Source organism: Lissotriton vulgaris, chromosome 3_1, assembly GCF_964263255.1.
Source record: "Lissotriton vulgaris chromosome 3_1, aLisVul1.2, whole genome shotgun sequence".
NCBI classification, from domain to species: domain Eukaryota; kingdom Metazoa; phylum Chordata; class Amphibia; order Caudata; family Salamandridae; genus Lissotriton; species Lissotriton vulgaris.
In genome coordinates this window covers 668,778,973-668,799,314 of record NC_141689.1, presented here as the reverse complement: position 1 = coordinate 668,799,314, position 20,342 = coordinate 668,778,973, and the positions used below count along the sequence as shown (strand labels likewise).

Here is a 20,342-nt window from a genome sequence, read left to right as displayed (position 1 = left end):
CCTGCCACTCAAAACCTGCAAAACATCTGTGACTTGGGAACTGCTGTTGCAACTTGTTCATAAGAAAGACTTACAGTAACTGAGAAAAAGGTAAAAGACATGCAGCGAGTTCACTTTGTGTGTGAGCACAAAGAGCGCACAGCTCAGACCAGTCCACCTCTAGGAGCACAGCATGCAGCGGCTTCATATTAACACCCAAAGTTGCAAAAATCACCCTTAGGATGCTTCGGCCGTGAATAGTATAAACAACCTAAGCTCAGGTATATGAAGAGCATGGGATCACATTACCAGTCTAACAATGACCCTATAGATCATGCGTACTCACAAACTTTCTGTCGGGACCAAAATTACAATGTGGTTTGTGGCCCAGGGCCCCAACCGTAGGAGTGGGGTCATAGGGGGGCGGAGTTATTGGGAGGGGTGGGGCTAAAGCAACAAACAAAAATCAAACCCGTTTCAAAAGCCAATGCGCCAATGCTGTATTTTAAAGGAGATGTAACTACAAAGAGCAACTTTTGATAATACATTTGTATTAGCAGACAATAGCAATCTTAAGAGGCATTGCATAGCTTCATACACACTTTGACTCCAATTCTATCACAGTCTTTCTCTCTCTCTGAAAGTCATTCTCTCTCTGTCAGTCAGTCTCTCTCTCTGTCAGTCAGTCAGTCAGTCTCTCTGTCAGTCTCACTCACTGTCAGTCAGTCTCTCTCACTGTCAGTCAGTCTCTCTCTCTCTGTCAGTCAATCTCAGTCAGTCAGTCTCTCTGTCAGCCTCTCTCAGTCTCTCTCAATCATTCAGTCTCTCTCTTAGTCAGTCGACAGTTTCCTGCTGCTAAAGCGGCGATAATTGTATCGCCGTTCTTGATAATATGCCCCTAAATTCCTCCCTAAGGAGCGTCTCATCAAACACCGCCAGGAGCCTCCCTGTTCATGGCTTTACTGGGCCAAGGTTTCTCCGAACCATACAGACAGTACCCGATGACCCGCAGCCACACATACATTTTTTTGTTGTTGCAGATTTATGTAGCGCGAACTCGACCCAAATGTATTGGAGAGCTTTACAACAGCTCCGGTTATGTTACACAAGGACACATAAAGAGGGGGCACCTGTTTACCCATTCCACAGCATGAAGTCTAAGGATTGTTTTACAAGGAACATTTTTTAAAACAAAATGGAAATTAACAAGACTTATTAAAAAATATGTATGTCCCTCCTAATTGTGAGGCGTTTCTTTTCTGAACATGTAATTTACCAAATCTATTTGAAATGCCTCTGACAATGACACACAGGAAGTGCCTGGGGGCTGCGGGTTAATCGCAATACAAAAATAAACGAACAATAGACCATCTCTGACGCCAGCACTGGTGCAGTCACTAGGTGCTGCGAAGGGTGGTTGTTATTTCCAGAATCCAAAAGTGCGCGAGTGTAACCCCTTGATGCTGTGCGTTGCGTGTTATCACCTTTCACAGCCCATTTGCTGGCAGGCGGCAGGCACTACAGGGCTTGTCCGGTCACCTTCTGCACACACCACAGGGGTGCACAGATGGCAGAATAAAGCATTTTGGAAGCAAGATTGTTTACAAACACCAATTAATGAATTAAGTAATTCTAAGTGAGAAAAGACAATCTGACAGGAGATAACTTTACTTGATGTTACATCTTAGGCATTTGCCCACCGAGAGTTCATCTTCTTACTTTTCATCCCTGCAACGAGAATATGACCTGACCAGACCTGAATTCAAAACCCCATTGTTGGCTCAATTGACCAACTCAATAATCTCCTTTTCTAACGTCATTTTTTAAACCACCCTCTACAGAGGTTTATAAACGTAAATGCAGATTAATCAACATGAGCAGGGGCGCCCTTAGGCATGTGCAAGCTGTGCACCTGCACAGAGCCACCAAACCCCAGGGGCCACCACGCCAATATATATCCTTAATATAATAATCCTCTGAGGATGGATACATATTTGCCTGGCGGCCCCTGGCAGGGATTTGGCGGCTTCCGGCGGGCCACCATGCCAATATATATTCTTAATATAATAATCCTCTAAGGATGGATACATATTTGCATGGCGGCCCCTGGCAGGGATTTGGCGACTTCCGGCTCTGTTCCACTTCCAAACACCCTGACCCCCCTCACTTTTCACTGGCCTCCACGCTCCGCCCTGCCCGGACCCCCTTTTCCGGGGCCCCCTACCTACGCTCCCTGCCCAGGGCCACCATGAGCCTAGAGCCGCCCCTGACATGAGGCAGGGCAAACAGGGACTGGAGAGGGGTCGGGAGGGATAGAATGGATGGAGGAGTAGAGAGGGCCTGCACACACATGCACTCTTAAGGAGTACTGGGGTAAATATAAAAAAAGTACCTCTGCAATGTGCAGCAAGTTGAAGGACATCGGCCGCAGAGACAGGAAAATGTGCTAGGTCCAAGCTCCATGGACCACCAGATGGCAAGGAGAATTGAAGAGGAAGTAGAAACAGCAGGAGCCCCCGACCAAAAAGAAGCAAGGAAACTAGAGACACGTGGGAACCCACCAATGTAAGTAAGAGTAAATATGGGGCTGGCTCCAAGACTGTTTGAAAGCTTTCTAAAATTTACAGTAGCATTCACTGAGAGTGCATGTGCGCTGTAGGCGAAATCTAAAAAACAAATGTTTGAAAACGTAATGCTACGGTTATGGTTTTTCATCTGCACACGAAATCCCAGCCTATTACCTTTACATGTTTTCACAATACAAAGATTAAGGTGGGGCCGGTTAACTTGGAGAAAAAGGAACATGTAGAAAGAAGAAGTGTGAACAGGGAAAAACAAGAAGCGTGGGCAGATGAGGTCAGTGGGCAGTGCTTAATTTGAGGCGATGGAGGCCATCAGCACTCATTTTTGGGGACCAGCACTTATTTTTCCTTGTCAGATATTTTCTGATAGCCTGAGAGGGAAAAACAGACAGACAGGAAAGGAGGAGGAAGAAGAGAAAGATGAAAATACATTACCAAGTGACTGGCAGTGGATTAAAGAGGATTAAATAGGCCTGAGTTGTATTCAGGACTCGCAGCCTTGGAATCCGACACACTGACATTTAGTAGCACTGGCTGTGGGCTTCTGAACAGCACTTTGGGCACCTGCACTCATTATATTACAAATTAAGTACCGAACCATTCTTTTCAAAATTAGCTTTATTTAAGGGTGTAAATAGGAGGGTCCTAGTTGGAATAAAGTAATTATATTAAATAAAAATGATCATGCTGCCTAACCTACAACGCTCTCAACAATAAAGGCCCCCGCTATCTAAACAGCAAACTTATTGAAATTTGCCCCTCTAGGAGACTTCGATCCAGCTCACCGGGGCTGCTACAGGTCCCTCAAATCCGTCTCACCCGGACAGGAGGTAGAGCCTTTTCATATCTGGCACCCAGATACTGGAACCAGCTTCCACAGGCTCTACGAGCTACCCCTAGCCATGGCACATTCAGAAAACAGCTGAAAGCTTTCTTGTTCTAACTCTCTCCCCAGGCCTATGTACCCCCCAGCAGGATCCCAATCTTCTAGTCAGCGCCGAGATGCCCCAGGATGGTTTGAGCGCTTAATAAACCAATTAACATAACATGCTGAGTTACCAATCTTCTAGGCATGTTCTCCCTCAAATACAAAGCAAATCACATAAGAGTTTACCACATGAGCCGCTAGACATTCTGTTTTAAACCCTATTTTAAGAAAATAAAAATACCCTCTCACCCCCTCCTCCCCCTCCCGAATAAAAATACCTTGATATGAAATGTGCTGTGTGGTGCTTGTGCTGCACAAAAAATGAGCAGTCCTGGCAGTCAGTTCCAGTGGGTAGGTTCACTCTGGTAATTAAGAGACAGATGGAGTTCATTTCTTTCCCAAGTGTGTGCTGATTGGCAGCTACACTGTGATCAACAGCACTGTACGCTGAGCACATTATAGACGCCATCTGCCTCCGCGCTGCTTATATAAGGGGGGCTCGGGAGACACTTTTGATTAGCACTTGAGCTCGTTTTAACCTCCCATTGAAATAAAAGAGAATCTCCGTTTTTCTCAGCGACGTGTGGACCACAACACAGCAAGGCCCTCGGAACCGGGCCGGGCGCCGGGAAACAAATGCCACCCCGTTTTGATGAATCTCTTTGGTACAACGCGGACATGAATTGCATTAGTTAAATGTCAGACAACAAGGAGCCGCATCAAGGGAATTCTAATATGTGCATCACACGCGCATGATTAATGAGGATTTAACGACCCAAAGCTCTCACTTTAACAACCTTTTCAAAAATAACCATGTCCCAAAAAGCTGGGGCTGGACTTCCGTGCACAGAGCAGGCTATGGTCGCGCCGCAATCAGGGCACTGTTGGAAGAAGCCGCGAGGCGGCAAAGATGCTTATGACGTCTTCGTTCGCTGTCAAAGAAGCACCCGCGTGCGTCATTCAGTGATTGATAAACCCCCCTCTGCTTTCATTCAGAAACTGGGCTAATCAACTGCAACCCCAGCCAGACGGAATATTGTTAAAATAGAACAAGTGGGCATCGACAGGGCAAGGCGACAGGCACACAGACAACCCACACAAACACACCCAGAAAATATAATCTCAAAAGGACCAGTACAGATAACATACCTTTTCAAGCAGACGAAGGAGCACGAGTCAGTTACTGCGCCATTTGTGAAAATCTGGTATTTTCTGGAAATATAAAATAAAGCAATCAATTAAAAGTGAGAGCTAGCGAGCCAATCACCACTGCAGTTGTGAATCAGTGTGTATTAGGACAACATTTATGCAGAAAATCAGAAATGTTTTTTGGGTTGAGAATACAGTTTTGTTTGCTTATGGTCCTCGGACGGAAATCTTGGCCACTTCAGTACGCCAACCACATACAAAATCAATGCAACAAAGCCAGCAGCGGCACATGGTTTAGCAGCAAAACACCCACGCCGTGCCACTGATATGAAGAGATTAGTTTGGTGTGCCCATTCAGTTCTTGCATTTGTTGAGGATATACCTAATATTAATCGTGACAGTGGCCTCTCACTTTCTCTAAACAGGTCTGCAGGCATTTACCAATTTCAAAAACACCCACGACCACCAGGTAAAACCTCATATTTGATGCAATTCACCTGAGATGGTCTTCAACAAGTAATCAAACATATAGGTGAAAATTAGGGTGCGTAAAATTGTACTGGTGAGACTGCAAAATTACGCCTTTGCAACAATTATCACACCCTGGTGTGTGCGAAATTTGTCAAGCTAATGCCACTTGTGACGTTTTGCAGGGGAAGCCCCCCCCCCAAAAAAAAAAACACATCAGCAAATAAACAAACACGACTTGTGACTTAGTGTTCCGAATGCTAAGCTGCCATGGAAGTCCTGATGAGGGTTCATTTGAAGATTAAAGCCCAGCCAAGGCTCCAGGATGTCAGGATAATTTGCTCTATCATTCCCCTCTGTTACCCGGTGTGCACAAAGTACATGAAAGGCTAATGGCTTTCCTTCAAATTAGTAGGGACATGGTATAACTGAGCTGCTTTTCATTTGGTTGTTCTCCCTTGATCATACAGGGCTTTGGGAAGTCTGTATCAACTACCAGATGGCCAGTACATGATTCTAGTGGGGTAAAATACTCTGACCAGGACCTAGGTCAGAGTTCCAGCATGGCCAGAAGGAGTGGGCCCCATAGGCCTGGGCTCTATTCATGGACTGCCATGCCATGAAGTGCCCAGGAAATGGTTTTGCAGGACCAGGGAGGGGCTCTCCGTTTTGCTGGGGTAGAATGCTCTGACCGGGACATGGGGCAGAACTCAAGTAGACCGGGGGTCTATCTGCTGGGTCTCCATGTCACAAAGTTCCCAGGATGTGATTCTGCAGACCCAGAAGGACCTAGTTTATTGGGGGGAGGGGAGGGGGGGGGGAGAGCACAGACTGGGCACTGGGTTAGAGCACAGGGAAGATCCAGTGCTCGACTTCAACCACATGGTCCCACAGTGCTGTTGGAATGCATGCAGTGGACCAGATGGCCTGGCCGACATGGAAGTCTCAATGAGGGCTCATTTGAAGATTCAAGCAGTCAGGGTCCATGAGGTCTGATAAATTTGCTCAAACGTTCACTTCTGTTACCTAGTGAGCACAAAGTACAAGAAAGGATGGTGGCCGTTCTCCAGATTTGCAGGGAATGGATGCTAAACACCTGTTTGTCACCTGGTTGTTCCGCCCAGACACAGTGAGGGCAGCAGTCTCCCAGAGGCACCTGGTAGCTTAGTCACCTCCCAGCCCTGCTGCACAGGCCATTCTGTGAATCTGGCTTACCCAAGAGACGGCAGGGAGGAGAAGCAGGTATCCTGGACATGGTAGCCTGCTTGGTGAATAATTGGACATAGTTGGCGGTTTTAGGGAATTGACTGTTTTGCCAGCCTCAACGGTTGTTTGGAGCAAAGAGCTTCCATCATGCTTGGTACTGTCTGCCTCGAGGGTGTTTGCATTTTGGGACCTCCCAACCAAGCAGAGTCAAAGCTGAACAGCACAACCTGGCAGATTACCCCTGATGAGTGGGGGTCATGAGGTGCTAGACCCTGGACGTCGAACAGTTGCATGGGTCCAATATGCCAAGCTTTTGCCCTTCTTCACCGGGCATTTCCTAAGAAGCTTGGAACAACCATTTCATGGGTTGGGCCCACCATCCATGTTAGCGGTGAGGCTAGAACTCTTGTGTCGCACTCAGGCTGTACCTTGGCATACCTCATGCTTCCATTGTCACAGAGTAGTCTGGGTCACCAGTGTCCAAGTGACTACCTTGTCTTCCCCCAACCTCAGCAGGCAACAGACTGCCAGAGGGGTGTGAAGGTTGGTCTGGCCCATGTAACTGAAATGAATATACTTTAAATCTTGTGACCAGGACCAAGACTGGTGCCAGCAGTCACAGTAATTCAGATTTCAATAGCATATATATTAAAGCTGCTGAAGTTAAAACGCTCACAGTTGGATCTTGGGAGTAAGCTGGCGATCTGCCATGGGGCGATCTACTGCGTATCCCAGCCCTTGCAAATTTGAGCCCCCTTAATGCTCTCCAGTGAGTGTTCTGGGTGCCTGCAGCATTTACTTTGAAAAAAATAGTGTTCAAAATAGAAAAGCCACCTGATCAAGGATGCTTTTTCAAGATACTAACTAAAAAGCATAGTATTAACTATTTAGAATCTTTTCAATTATCGAGGATAATCACTCGCTTACCCTTCATCTTACAAGTATTTATTTTTCAAAAAAGTTGTCCTTCCTTTGTGTTAAGGCCCCATACATAGGACGGGGAAACAGAGTCCCGCCCATAGCCAGGGGCAGAGTCAACACAAGGGACGCGAGACCGTACCTCATGGGTAAGAATGGTGGCTCCCGATTTTCCAGCAAAACGGGTAAGAATACTAATGTTTTTAACCAGTGGCCCCCCCTCTTTTACTTGACAGTAAAATACCAGAAGCGACTCTGGGGCCCTTGTTGAAGTGCGAAGTTTGCGCACATAAGGTAACCTTTATTTCTAAAACGGGGCACTTTGAGTCACTATCCACTCACGTTCTTTTAACACCAATACGCCTTATTAAGAGATGAGCACTGTCTATTTACCGCACGCTTTCTCTATTGAAACTATGATTGCGTAGCGTACTATTTCACTACCTGACGCCCGAGCCTAGTAATAAAACATCTTATAGACGGGACACTTACACGGCCATTGTGCATGGGGAACAACTGTGTGCCTTTTGATAACAGAGGACCGTTTTGCCGAATAATTATGTTTTTTGACAAAAGAGGCCGCTTAGGCGATAACATCTACTTCTTGAAATCCCCCCTCTCAGACTAAGAATGTTACTCCTCCCTCCTCTTCTTCATGTATTGAGTCCATAACTATGGCGTATTTTCGAATTTTGGAGTACACAATAGTGCTTATATATTCGTATGTGTTTGCCTTCTCACCTGGTATTAGCACCAACCTATGTAACAATTTGTGTTGGTTTTCTCCACAGCATGGGAATTCCGAATGCTACATTGAACCACACACAAAGGGTGTGAGTGATTACGTTCTAATAATTTTGTGTATGTTTGTTTATTTATATGTTTCTTGTCCTGACGAAAGCTCCTTAGACCCGACCGGGCCCAGCGAGCTGAAACATGTCGACACGCTCTTTAAAAGATATGGTGGTTCAATAACCCGACCACCAATATATCACAACGTTTTTTAACAATAGTGCCTAGCTATTAATATTACATTTTCCTTTTTTGATTAGACACTATTTTTTAGCTTATCTTTTTCCACTTTTGATCTCTGGACACTTCTACATGCACCAGAGGTAGCCTCGGGTGAGGCAGGCATCCAGCACGTTAATCGATCACCCAATGACTATGCCATGACTCCTGATGGGGCGGAAAAAAGATATACCGCAACGATAATACCAGGAAGTCTATGAGGGTTTTCGATAAGAACCTAATGGTTTTGTAGAAACTAGTGTCCATTCTACTCTTTTGATTAACGGAAACTTGTCTAGGGGAAATGAATGGACTTCTAATCCTCTTCCCTCCCAATTTTTTGATATAAGAACAAAATTAATAAACACCATCCAGACATAGAACCTATTCCAAAAAGGAAATATGCTGATTGGGAGTGAGTAGTACAATTTCTACCTAACTGAGTGTGTTCATTTCAAAGAACAGAAACCCTCACCCACCACCTTTGAGGCTTGCTTCATCACGGAGTTGCTCCTCAACTGGACTCCATTGTTGGTAGTCGGAATGAGCTCAGTTGTCCTGGTGCGTTTTTATAGGATATTTTTGTGTTTTCTGCACACAAAAGACTCTCATATACACTAGAAATTCAAATTAACCATAGGTGACCTCAACTAGCTTTATTAAGGTTACCCGTGGCAGCATTAAAATAAAACTTTGGGACCTACAATGAATAAACAATGTTCCTCAATTCCCTTGGTGAACATGTTTCAGCCGTAAGTTTCAAGCCTTATGCAAAGTCTACAGCTTTCTTTGTGATTTGGATCCTTGTTCTATATAATTGTCACTTATTAAGGTTCACATGACACATTAGTGCTGAAACAGGGACATTGGAACCATTATCATCCCGCTGCAAACACGTTAATAAACCATTCCAAGTAAAACTGCCACACATGAATAAACCAATTTAAGAGCACTTCCTGAGGTTTTTGGAATGTGGTTATCTGTCCTTGCATAACTAATGTAAGAGAGGGGCCCCACTGGAGCCCTCTGTATTAAAAGGCTGTATGATAAAATATTTGTATGCATATAGAAGTCACCAAGCCTATGGGAACAAGAACTGCTGTATCCCATATAAAAATGACTGCACATTCGTCTCGTCAAGTGGAGCTCCCCAATGTCTAACCTATTCGCTAACTACACCCTCTATAGACAAGGCACTGTCTCAGACTGTACTTACCAGACATACTGCAAGTTCTGCATGTTCTGCTTAAGGTGCAGCACAAAACCTAGCATCATCAAGTCATCAGAATGTGATCGTCAAATCGGGTGTGTCATATTATTCACCTGTGGGGGGAGTACGGTAGCCTATTGCAGTCATTATTGATATTTATACAATCAAAATTTAGTGAATAAAGCCCGCCTGAGAAACCTCAAAATACATTATGCTCTACTTTATCCGGCTCGCCTGCGAGTGGTCTTCCAATCACGTACTCAATTCTTTAACTCTCCCGAGGAAGTGTTTGCCTGGACTGATGAAACAGTGCGAATAAGACCACATACCCCGCCGGCCAGGGACTCGGATTCATCATCCTCGACAATGCCACCGCGGACCCCCAGACGCTCACGGAGCAGAAGCAACTGGAGGGCTCGCTCTTCGAAACGCTCCCCAGCCAAGGGAGGGAACACAGGCGACGCTGCAGCATCAGACGCTCCAAAGGTAGATCCATTTCAAGTGCGGGACTCTGGATTGCCCCTCAGTGATGTGTCCTACACCAGATCTTTGGCAATTGACTGACATTGATGGCCCGGCTGGAGACGAGGTATGCCTTCAGGGGCACCATTGTGGTGTGACACACTATAGACTGATCGACATGGGATGCTAAAAGGGTGAGGAGGGATGGACTAAAAGGCGGACACGTGCCTCAAGTTAAGGGTGTCTTACTTGGGGTGTTTTGGGGTTGTTGATGGGGCTCCGTTGGAATAGACGTTCTCGGGCCTCCCGTTGGGGGCTGGAGACGCTCTATCCTGCAAAGGTACTTCAGTGTTGATGAGGTATGGGGTGGGGGGTGGTCGGGGGTCTGGAGACCAGTTGGGGAACTGTTTGTTGAGTGGGGTGGGCTTGGGGTGGGGGAGGAGAAGGGGAGGGGAGAAGAAGGGGGGAACGGGGACGGGAGGTTGGGGGAGGTGGTTGTGCATATGGTTGTCTCGACTGATGCTATTGGTGCGTCCTGGCCCAGATTGTCCATTGCTACAAGCATTACTACGCATACACCTTGATGGCGGTTAATAACCCTGAGCAGAGGCCCATTGGGGCCACAATGAAAGTGATGAGTTGGAATGTGAGGGGTATGCTTGATAAGATCAAGAGTGGAGCAGTGCTACGGCTAGGGAAGAGAGAGAGGGTGGATGTCCTTCTACTTCAAGAAACACACTTGCTGGGTAACAAAACGCTGGGCCTACAGCGATATGGCTATGATCAGGTCTATCATGCTGGATTTGTAAGGGGATCTCGGGGAGTAGCGGTCCTAATACACCATAGGTTGTCCTTCACACACACAAAGCAATGGATTGACCCACAGGGTAGATATGTGTTCATACAAGGAATGATAGGCACTGAGACACTGATCATTGGAAGCGTTTATGCCCCACCCCCACTCCAACGGGCACTGATCGAGAAATTGTTTGATGTGTGGGCTGAAATTCCAGAGGGACTGGCTGTAATCGGAGGGGACTGGAATGATGTCATGGACAGCACGATAGATAGGTGCCGCCCCGGGGGCGACCCCATAGTCGATACCCCCACCAAACTGAGTGGTATGGTGCGTGGCATGGGCTGGGTGGACACATGGCGTTATCTTCATACACACGAACGAGAGTACACCTATGTTTCGGCGGTTCACCACTCATTCTCGAGACTAGACTACGTCTTCGTCTCTACTGCTGCGGCGTGGAGAGTCGCCTCGGCGTCCATCCTGCCACGGGGTCTCTCAGACCATTCACCAGTCATGGTAGACATTACATTAGACAAGAAGAGACAGCCTTTTCGGTGGCGCCTCTCGGCCTGGAACCTGCAGCGCGAGGCCTATCAGCAGCACATGGGAGCGGCTATCGCTCACTACTGGGAAGAGAACGTGGGCACAGTGCGAGATGCGAGAACGGCTTGGGAGGCCCTTAAACCCACCTTGCGTGGCGTAGATATAGCCTGGTGTGCGGCAGCGCGCCGACAGCGGAAAGAGGAGCTGGTAAAGGCAGCTGCAACAGTGGAACAATTGAAGACTCGGTGCAGGGTAGAGTTTTGGGGGGAGGAGGTGGGGCAGTTACTCTTGTCACAGCAATCATATGCATCCCTGCTATTAGATGAGGCTCGGCAAATCTGGTTAGCTACAAGAAGTAGAATATATCAATGGGGCGACAAATCCTGTACAATGCTTCACCGGCTCTGTCAGAACACGCCTCAAGCATGTTCATTGCCAGGCCTTAAAGACGATACAGGGGCCTCAATTTCGGACCCGAAGGAGTTAGCAGATAGCTTTGCCTGATACCTTGCAGCCCAATACGCTCCACAAGACTCCCTCCAGGCTCTAGATATAGACAAACTTGTGGCCGATCTTCCGCCCGTGCACTTCCGGATGATGTACGGGAACTGCTGGAGGTTCCCCTATCAGCGGAGGAATTAGGCACAGCCTTAGAAGAGCTTAACACCGGTAAGGCGCCCGGCCCGAATGGGTTCCCGAGTGAATTTTTCAAACGATATCATCTCCAACTGGGGCCCCACTACAGGACGGCCTTAGAAGCGGCGAGGGAGGATGGCCTCCTGCCGGCAGACTGGAGACATGCCGAGATTGTGGTGTTCTGCAAACCTGAACGGTCCCCAGACCGTCACGAATCCTATCGTCCGATTGAGGCCAAGATCTTGGCCAAGGCCCTTGTGAACAGACTGCTCCCATATATTACAGACCTGGTCCACCCAGACCAGGCCGGCTTTATGCCCAAAAGGGCGACGAGGCACAACATTAGGCGCGCACAAGTAGCAATAGAGGCAATGGTTAGAACGGGAGATCAGGCGACGCTACTTCTGGCGGATATTGAGAAGGCCTTTGACTCCCTGAGTTGGGCCTATCTATTCGCGCTTCTCCCACGGTTGAATCTTGGGCCACACTTTCTGTCGTATATTCGGCTGCTATATACAGACCTAACGGCCATGGTGAGAGTGGCCGGGGAGACATCGAGGACCTTTCCAATAGGAAGGGGTACCAGACAGGGGTGCCCTCTGTCGCCGTACTTCTTCGCCCTGGCGATGGAGCCATTAGCTGCATGGGTCAGAATAGACGCGCAGTTGCGGGGCTTTGAATGGGACATGGGGCCATCAGACAGGATCGCATTATATGCGGATGACGTTCTGTTCTTCCTCACGAATGTGAACCGCTCGGGACCTCGAGTCCTCGAAATTATGAGAATCTTTGCAGAAGTATCGGGGCTGTATCTGAATCTGCGGAAGTCCACGCTCTGGACACTGGGGGATCGCTTCGGGATTGGGACATGGGCATCGGTGCTGCAGATGGCGACTGAGGGCCTCAAGTACCTAGGGGTGTTTTTGACTGTCTCACCGACTATTGCCTGGGAACTAAATATCGTTCCAGTGTGGAACAAAGTCCAACAGGAGATGAAATGCTGGTCCTGTATGCCCCTCAATATCTATGGCAGGTCAGCTATCTTTAAGATGGTTGCCCTGCAGTGCCACCCATACCCGATCCAGTCGCTGTGGTTTAAACAAGTTAACACCACTTTAAGTCTATTTTTATGGGCCGGGGGGGGCGTCGAGAGTGGCTTTGCGTACATGTTTCTTGTCTACTTATTGTGGGGGCTTGGCGACATCAGACATATTGTCCTACTATCAGGCGGCACATCTCGTGGTCTTAAATGATTGGTGGTATGGCGACAGGGGAGACGCGGCCTATGCCTTAGAGAGATATCTAATGGACCCGAACACTACCCACACGATCTTGTACTCGGCACGGTTAAGGAAGGGGCTGCCAAGCGCCACGCAGGTGGTTTTTCAAGTCTGGAGACAAGCACTGCGTCGCATGGGATGGTGGGAAAAACTGACAAGAGGGACCCCGCTTTGGCATAATGGGCAGCTGCCGGCGCTAGCGTCACTGCAGGGCTTCGGTGGATGGGATTCAATAGGAATCTCCGCGCTGGGACATGTTATGAAAGGCACAATACGGAAGTCTTTTCAGGAACTCAGCGAAGAATTTAGCATGCCCCGCACACAATTCTTTAGATATTTACAGTTTAGGCATGCCCTCACGCCCAAGTTAGAAGGACTCGATGCCCTGCCAGAATTCAGCCCAATAGATGCAAAGGTGTTTATGGGAGATCTGGAGGAAAAGAAAATATCCCGTATATACCAGACTCTAGTTACACATTGCTCTTCTGATTTGCAGTCCCTGCGGGATCGGTGGGTGCAGGATGTGGGGGAACTGGAGGAAGAAGACTGGCGCGAAGCCCTTGAATCCCCCAGAGGGGCAGCCATCACGGTCCATTTACGCCTGATACAATTTAAGTACTTGCACCGCGCCTACTATACCAGAGAGAGATTGTGGAAGGCGGGCCTGATTGAGTCCCCAGTTTGCTTGCGATGTAGTAGTGAGAGGGGTGACCTAATGCACACAGTATGGGGATGTGGTGGCCTGGGGAGGTTTTGGGCTGGAATATGGAACTGTTTGTCGGAAGTACTAGGATGGGACCTCCCCCGCACCCCGAAGCTGGGGTTGTTGCACGTCCTGGAAGGGGTGGGAGGCAATATCCATAAGAGACACTTGCTCCTGCTGGGCCTCACAGTGGCGAAAAGAGACATTGCACAGGCCTGGAAAGACCCCAGGGCTCCTACAGTGGTTGGATGGAAAAAGGGTCTTGACTTTTGCATGGGGCTGGAACGACCGGTGTTCGAAGCTAGAGGCTGCCCCCGGAAACACTACAAAATATGGAAAAGGTGGGCAGACTACAGGGGCCTATGGCTTGAGCCCCCAGCGCCTGCCGGGACTGTGGAGGAGCAGTTGTCATGGACATGTGGAGGTCATGATGTATACACTGATTTGTATAGGACTATTCAATGCGGAATTGGCGAGACGTTGTGCACAGGGAGGGGGGGGAGTGGGGGAAGGGGGTGGGAAGGTAGTTTCTTTTCTTAACTATGCATCGCCAATTTTTGATGTAATGTACTTGCTACAGCCTCTCTGGGATTCGGAGTGCTGTGTCTCATGTGCGATTCATTAATAAAAAAGAGTTATTAAAAAAAATGTAGTGAATAAGGAAAAGACCATATGTCAGATGTATTAATCCTAGTGCCTGCACGCTATAAACAATGACGGATTTGGTGTGACTTACAAGAGTACATTTTATTAGAGAACATTGAGCACTGTCTTCACAGACATGATGACCAGGAGGTTCAATTCTTCTGTTAAAATTCTTCACCTCACTTTTTACCAGCACCATTATTTGCCTTTGCTGTGCCCCGGATCTTCTTCATTCTATTTTTACGTTCTTTGCACTGTTTCCTAGATGTCTTTTTCTATTCGGAGAAGTGTGGCTCACTGGTTAGAGCAGCAGACCCTGATGCAGAGATCTGACCCGGGACCAGGGTTCAATTCCCCTCGCGGCAGGGTCTTGAGCTCAATGTCAGCCGACCCAATAATTCTCGCCACGGTGCCTACTCTAATCATGGGTCCCACTCTGCAACTCTGGGCAATAGCCTGCTTAATCTCCACACCGGCCCTAATTGCTAAGGATGCCTTTCTTCACCTTGGGGGTGCCCAGGAGTGGGCGCGTCACAGGAACAGGCCAGGATGGGTTCCTCAGTGGTACGGCACGGGGACACACTGGCTACTGTAACCAGGCGCATTATAAGCTCAGTTACTACTACTACTACTACTATTATTCATACAGCCCATGCCGGGCAAGCCTGTGCTTGGGTTCATTCTTCTTTGCATAGTCGAGAGAGTCTTAAATCCTACCAAAGCCTGTTGTCTTGCCCCCACCAAAGTGAGTTCTGAAGCCAAATACAAAGATGACATCTGGGGTGGTTGTGTACATTTTGGTTAGCTTATTCCGGATTTCAGTCTTTGGGACTGTGGCCTTTCCAGGGTGAAGAACATCAATGACCATCTGCTTCCGTTGCAGAAGGCAGTTGGTCATGAACTTCCTGGTTCGGACCGTCACAGTGTCGTTCATCTTGGCCGCTGCTTGTCTCGCGAAACCAGCAAAAAAACAGAGTAAGTCAGGGCTACATGTGCGAAAGAAGTGTCCAGGGCAGCAGGAGTTTGGAGGGGTGGTCCTGCACAATGAATTAAAACCACCATAACTGTAGTGCATGCAAAAAAAGTTGAATACATTTACCTTGCCTACAAACACATGGAAACGTACTGCTGGCAACATGTGTTTATGGGAAAAGGAACCCCTTATTTCACAGGGATGTCACAAAGGGAGTTTTACCAGAAACATTTCTTTACCCCTTGAAGACAAAATAGGAATTAAAAAATCGTCAATGCTCTTCAGCACTCTTACCCTAAAACTAGGGCTCAAGAACTTGCTGACAGGCTGCTTGGTGCAACATGGCAGGAACGGATGCTCGAACGTGTAAATCTGCGAGAGTCGCAGAATCCCATGTATACCCTTTTGAAGTTTTGTCAATTCTAAAGAAAGAGTAAACCTAGCATGAATATAACTTCTTTCCAAAGGTCCAGAATTTCCCCTCAATTTTGTCCTAATGATTCTAGCTTTGGAAACAGATGCAACGCCTTGCAAGCTTAGGGACCTGGCAAATGGCCTTTAGCAGCTTGCTGGCATGTCACTTCCTGGATCCCCTGCTCCGTAAACTGCAGTTGGCGAAGTTTGGAACCAAGGGGCCTAAATGGCATGTTTAAACCCCAGCTTGCATCCTGACACTCTGCCCAGACATTCTTTGTGCCAAAGGAGACAGGTCAGACGTATAAAAAATACAAAAAACTCCGGATCCTATCAAGGCAGAATAATCTGTGTTAATGTGCAATGTTTATTTTCTATATACTTGGCTGCAGAGATGAATGGCTTAGAAGTCTCAAACTGTGAAGGATTCCTACATCAACTGTTCTGAAAGGATGCTAATGCTGCAATAGTGCAGAAAAACAGGGAGCAGGGGCTTCCCATCAGAGTACGAAGAGAGGTCAATGAGATGAGAAACCTCGGCTGAATTGACTCCATTAACATTCTATTCAGCAAAGATGGTAATTATAACAGCGCTTCCCTCATGTAAGCCGATAGCTTTGATGAGCCACTAACTAATTTCCTTATCCAAGCTGATCTGGGATGCGCGCTTCATGGCCGAGATGAAACCACTGATCTGCATTTTGTGAGTAAATTACACCTGGGCCGTCTTGGGGCACAGCTAATGCCACAGCCACCAACTCATGTACAATACTTGTCAACACTTAAATAAAGTGGATCACAAATTCTTTCAGAGAATGCAATGCACATTAAGGAAGAGACATTTAATTCAAATGCAAGTGTTATTAAGAATCGACACAAATATCCGAACGCGAGTCTCGGAATAATGAAATGAACAGAAATGGCAAACTCTGAACACTATCAAAGTCTCCAAGGAGAATATGAATGGGGTCTCACCCTTGTGGTCTCAGGACTCAGTGTTCATGGCTTGTCACACCTGTTGTAGGCTAAAGATCTGCATTCACAACTTGCTAGGCCTATTTCCTACCAGTATTTTGGGATTTTTGCAGTTTCAGACCATATGCAGCCAATCCCAATTAACTTTGCCGCATTGCGGGCAAGCTGGGGAACTCAAGTCTCCTGGGGGAGTACTAGGACCTATGAAGGCCTTTAATTGGAGAAGACATAGGCATACTGGAATAGTAACCACACACAGTGCCAGGCTGGCCGCTGTGCAGTCTTCGTCCTCTTGCTGACCAATGCCTATGGGAATAGGGCATGCAGTGTGAGGAATCGGACTGGTGGGTATATCCACTGGGCAGATGTGTGAGGACCCACATCTGCCCAGTGGAACGAATATTACTTTCATCTGATTTCTGGAGGGTTACTGATGGAAAGTGGTTCTGGACCAATGCATGTTATAACTGTAAATGTTTGAAGGATTGCGACTTGTGAGGTTGATATTCTTTGGCAAGTGCTTCGGATGACTTGAGGTGACCGGGCTCTGCTGTCACCTTTTGTGTTCCTGGTTTACTTACTTATTCATTCAGTTTTGAATAGCATCTGCAAGGCCCAGAGGGCATCAAATATGTCACTGCCATACATAAACTTCAGTGCTACCAATATTCGGAGCTGTGACCATAGCTTAGTGACATCGTACACTAATTAAACCCCCAAATGTACAAACAAAATGAAGGCACTACTGCCTGTGAATTTAACAGTAAAAGATGCTTGGGTGAGGATATGCTTTTCTGGATAATGTGAAAGTTAGACAATTAGGAACTAAGCAAGGCTGAATAGATTCACAAGTTATACAGTGATAGACATGCCAACATGTAAATAAGAATAGGCTAGAGGGACTGCCTGCCAAAAGCTGCTATTTAAATTAAGAACAATTAAAAAATAGTTCTAAATAAAATACTTATAAGTGGTAATCTTTAATTGGCTCTTTTGAGCACACAAACCTTCAATCTCCCACCTATATATCATCACAACAATGGAAAACTGGTGCAACCCAGTTGCCTTTGATCTTAAATTCATACTGCTACCGGGTGCCAGAGAACAAATCAGGCCCCTTCACAAAACTTCAGAGGCCCCTTCATTGGCTAAACAGTAAACAACTTGCCAAAAAGTTCTTCTGGATCAACACTAAACTAATGAACTAGATTGATGAAACTGAAAGCTTTCGGAAAGCCTTCTGAGAGTACCCTCAAGTCTTTGATCTTTAAATGATCATTATCCAAAACTCTGAAACTGTTGTTCCTGCCAAATCAGACCTGCAATTCCAAGGTGAATACATTTGGCTTAAATGTCCTAGCCCCATCATCCTCGTATTAATGCAGTCCTGAAAAGCTGAAAAAACTATCATCAGAACCATACCTTAAACAGCCCAAACTTCACGTCTCCCACAGCTAAGGTATCTAGAGGCCTGCTGCATGGCTAATAAGTGGAAAGGCTCCAAACCCGTTTCATAAATACTCCAATTCAATGTTTTTTTTATCAGTACCCGAGTCACCTTCTATTCTATTTGTCTGTTCAACACCAGAAAGGTCCTACAATCCATCAGCTGTGCAGATCTATTAACAAGTTTCACCCAGGCCCTGATACTCCTGGATTTGTCAGCTGCTTTTGATCATGGTCTACTGATCGACCGTGTCAGCAATGCTGGGATTCGGGGTCTGGCGTTGAAGTGGATTTCTTCTTTTCTCATCAACCTATTTCAAGCAGGTCGCCTTGCCAACTTTTCCTCCCCCAAAAATAAATTGACCTGTGGGGTACCCCAGGGTTCTTCCCTCTCACCCCTCCCTTTTAAATTGTACCTCCTACCTTTGATTTGGTCTTTACGTGAAAGAAAGGTTGAAACCTTTAACTACGCTGATGACCTGCAGCTGGTGTTTAATATCAATTCTTCTATTTCTTCTGTTTCTAATTTCCAATATACTTTGAGTTTCATCAGTGAATGGATGAATGACAGTCAATTAAAACTAAATCCTGATAAAACCGAGCTGATTCTCACAGGAGGACCAGCCAACCCATTGGAAACTCCAATTTTTGGCCTCCATTGCTCGGTAGTCCCCTACTTCCAGCAAGCTCTGTTAAGAGCTTGGGGATTGTGATCAGTAATGATCAGTCCATGAAGGCCCAGATCGGCTCAGTTGTCTCTGCTTGTTTTTTCCACCTGCGAAGAACCTGGAAGATCAGCAGATTCTTGACCACTGAGGCTTTGACCTTGGTCATTCTAGCGCTGGTAATTTCTTACATTGATTACGCCAACTCACTATATGTTAGCATCCCAGCATATCAATTACATTGCTTGCAGTTGGTGCAGAACCAAGCGGCCAGGTTAATTTTCTGTCAGTCTGGATGGCATCATGTTAGACCTCTGATGAAGAGTCTACATTGGCTTCCTGAGGCTAAACGCTGTGCCTTTAAGCTGGGATGTACCATCTTTAAAGTCCTCACTGGGAATGGCCAGCATTCATCTCCTCAAGGATCCAGCACTATCTCCTCTCTCTGGACTTGTGTTCTTCTAATCTGAATTGGCTGACCATTCCTTCATTCAAACGTAAAAAGCATGGGGGACTTAGATTTGCGGTCTTGGGCCCGCAATTTTGGAACTCGCTTCCTGTGGAACTGAGGTTTGTGACCTCTTATGCACAGTTCAGGAAACAGCTTAAGACCTGGCTGTTCTCCCAGGCATATTATTAAATTAACTGTCTTGTTGATGCAGCCTCTCCTCTGTTTCCAGCGACATGAAACCATTTGGGTGTACGTGCGCTTAATAAATATTTTTAACATAACATTTTAATAGAGACACGTCATACAATATTAAGCAAGTTGCCCCCTTCGCAAGATTAGCAACAGCGATCACCTCAGTGCATCAAGTAAGGCGTTCAGCAGTAACGTAAAAAAGTATTTGTCAATTTGGAATGTCTCTACCTTAGCAATACATAACAGTCATAGCAACAATATCCCCGGCTTGAATGTAATAATTTTAATAATAAGTCTTTCAAACACCAAATGACTTATCAGCTGCACCAGCTGCATTTGATTTACAGGCCCTGGGCACACATGGTGCATTGTACTAGGGTCTGAAAAGAAAAGAAAAATAGCCAATCATGGAATCACTAATCCATTACAACAATTTACAATAGGGAGCACTTGCACTTTGGCACTGACTAGCTGTGGCAAAGTGCCCAAAGCATCTAGACCAGCAAAAACATAGCAAAAACACAGGAGGCAACAGCAAAAAATGGAAGGGAGACCCACGCCAATGGTGCTCATGGCTTAGTAAGTTATCATAATCGGACGGTGAGTCTCATTGTATCTCCATGTTTAGAGCATTAATGGGCATTGTATGCTAGAGCATGGTGGTGTTTTAGATTTTTTGGTACAAAATAATAGAAAATTATTTTTTG

The 20,342-nt window shown here is 46.6% G+C and overlaps 1 protein-coding gene across 5 annotated transcripts in view; it reads right to left on the bottom strand.

Annotated features, from left to right (window-relative positions):
• PAM (peptidylglycine alpha-amidating monooxygenase) overlaps positions 1-20,342 on the bottom strand; it is a 1,271,905-nt gene that overhangs the window by 1,032,131 nt on the left and 219,432 nt on the right. For 4 of the 5 annotated variants that reach the window (XM_086960973.1, XM_086960975.1, XM_086960971.1 and 1 more), the window contains exon 2: positions 4,639-4,701. The exons of the other annotated variant lie outside the window; for it this stretch is intronic. The gene's annotated coding sequence lies outside the window, so the exon portion shown is untranslated. The remainder of the gene's footprint in view (positions 1-4,638; positions 4,702-20,342) is intronic. 5 annotated transcript variants of the gene reach the window in all.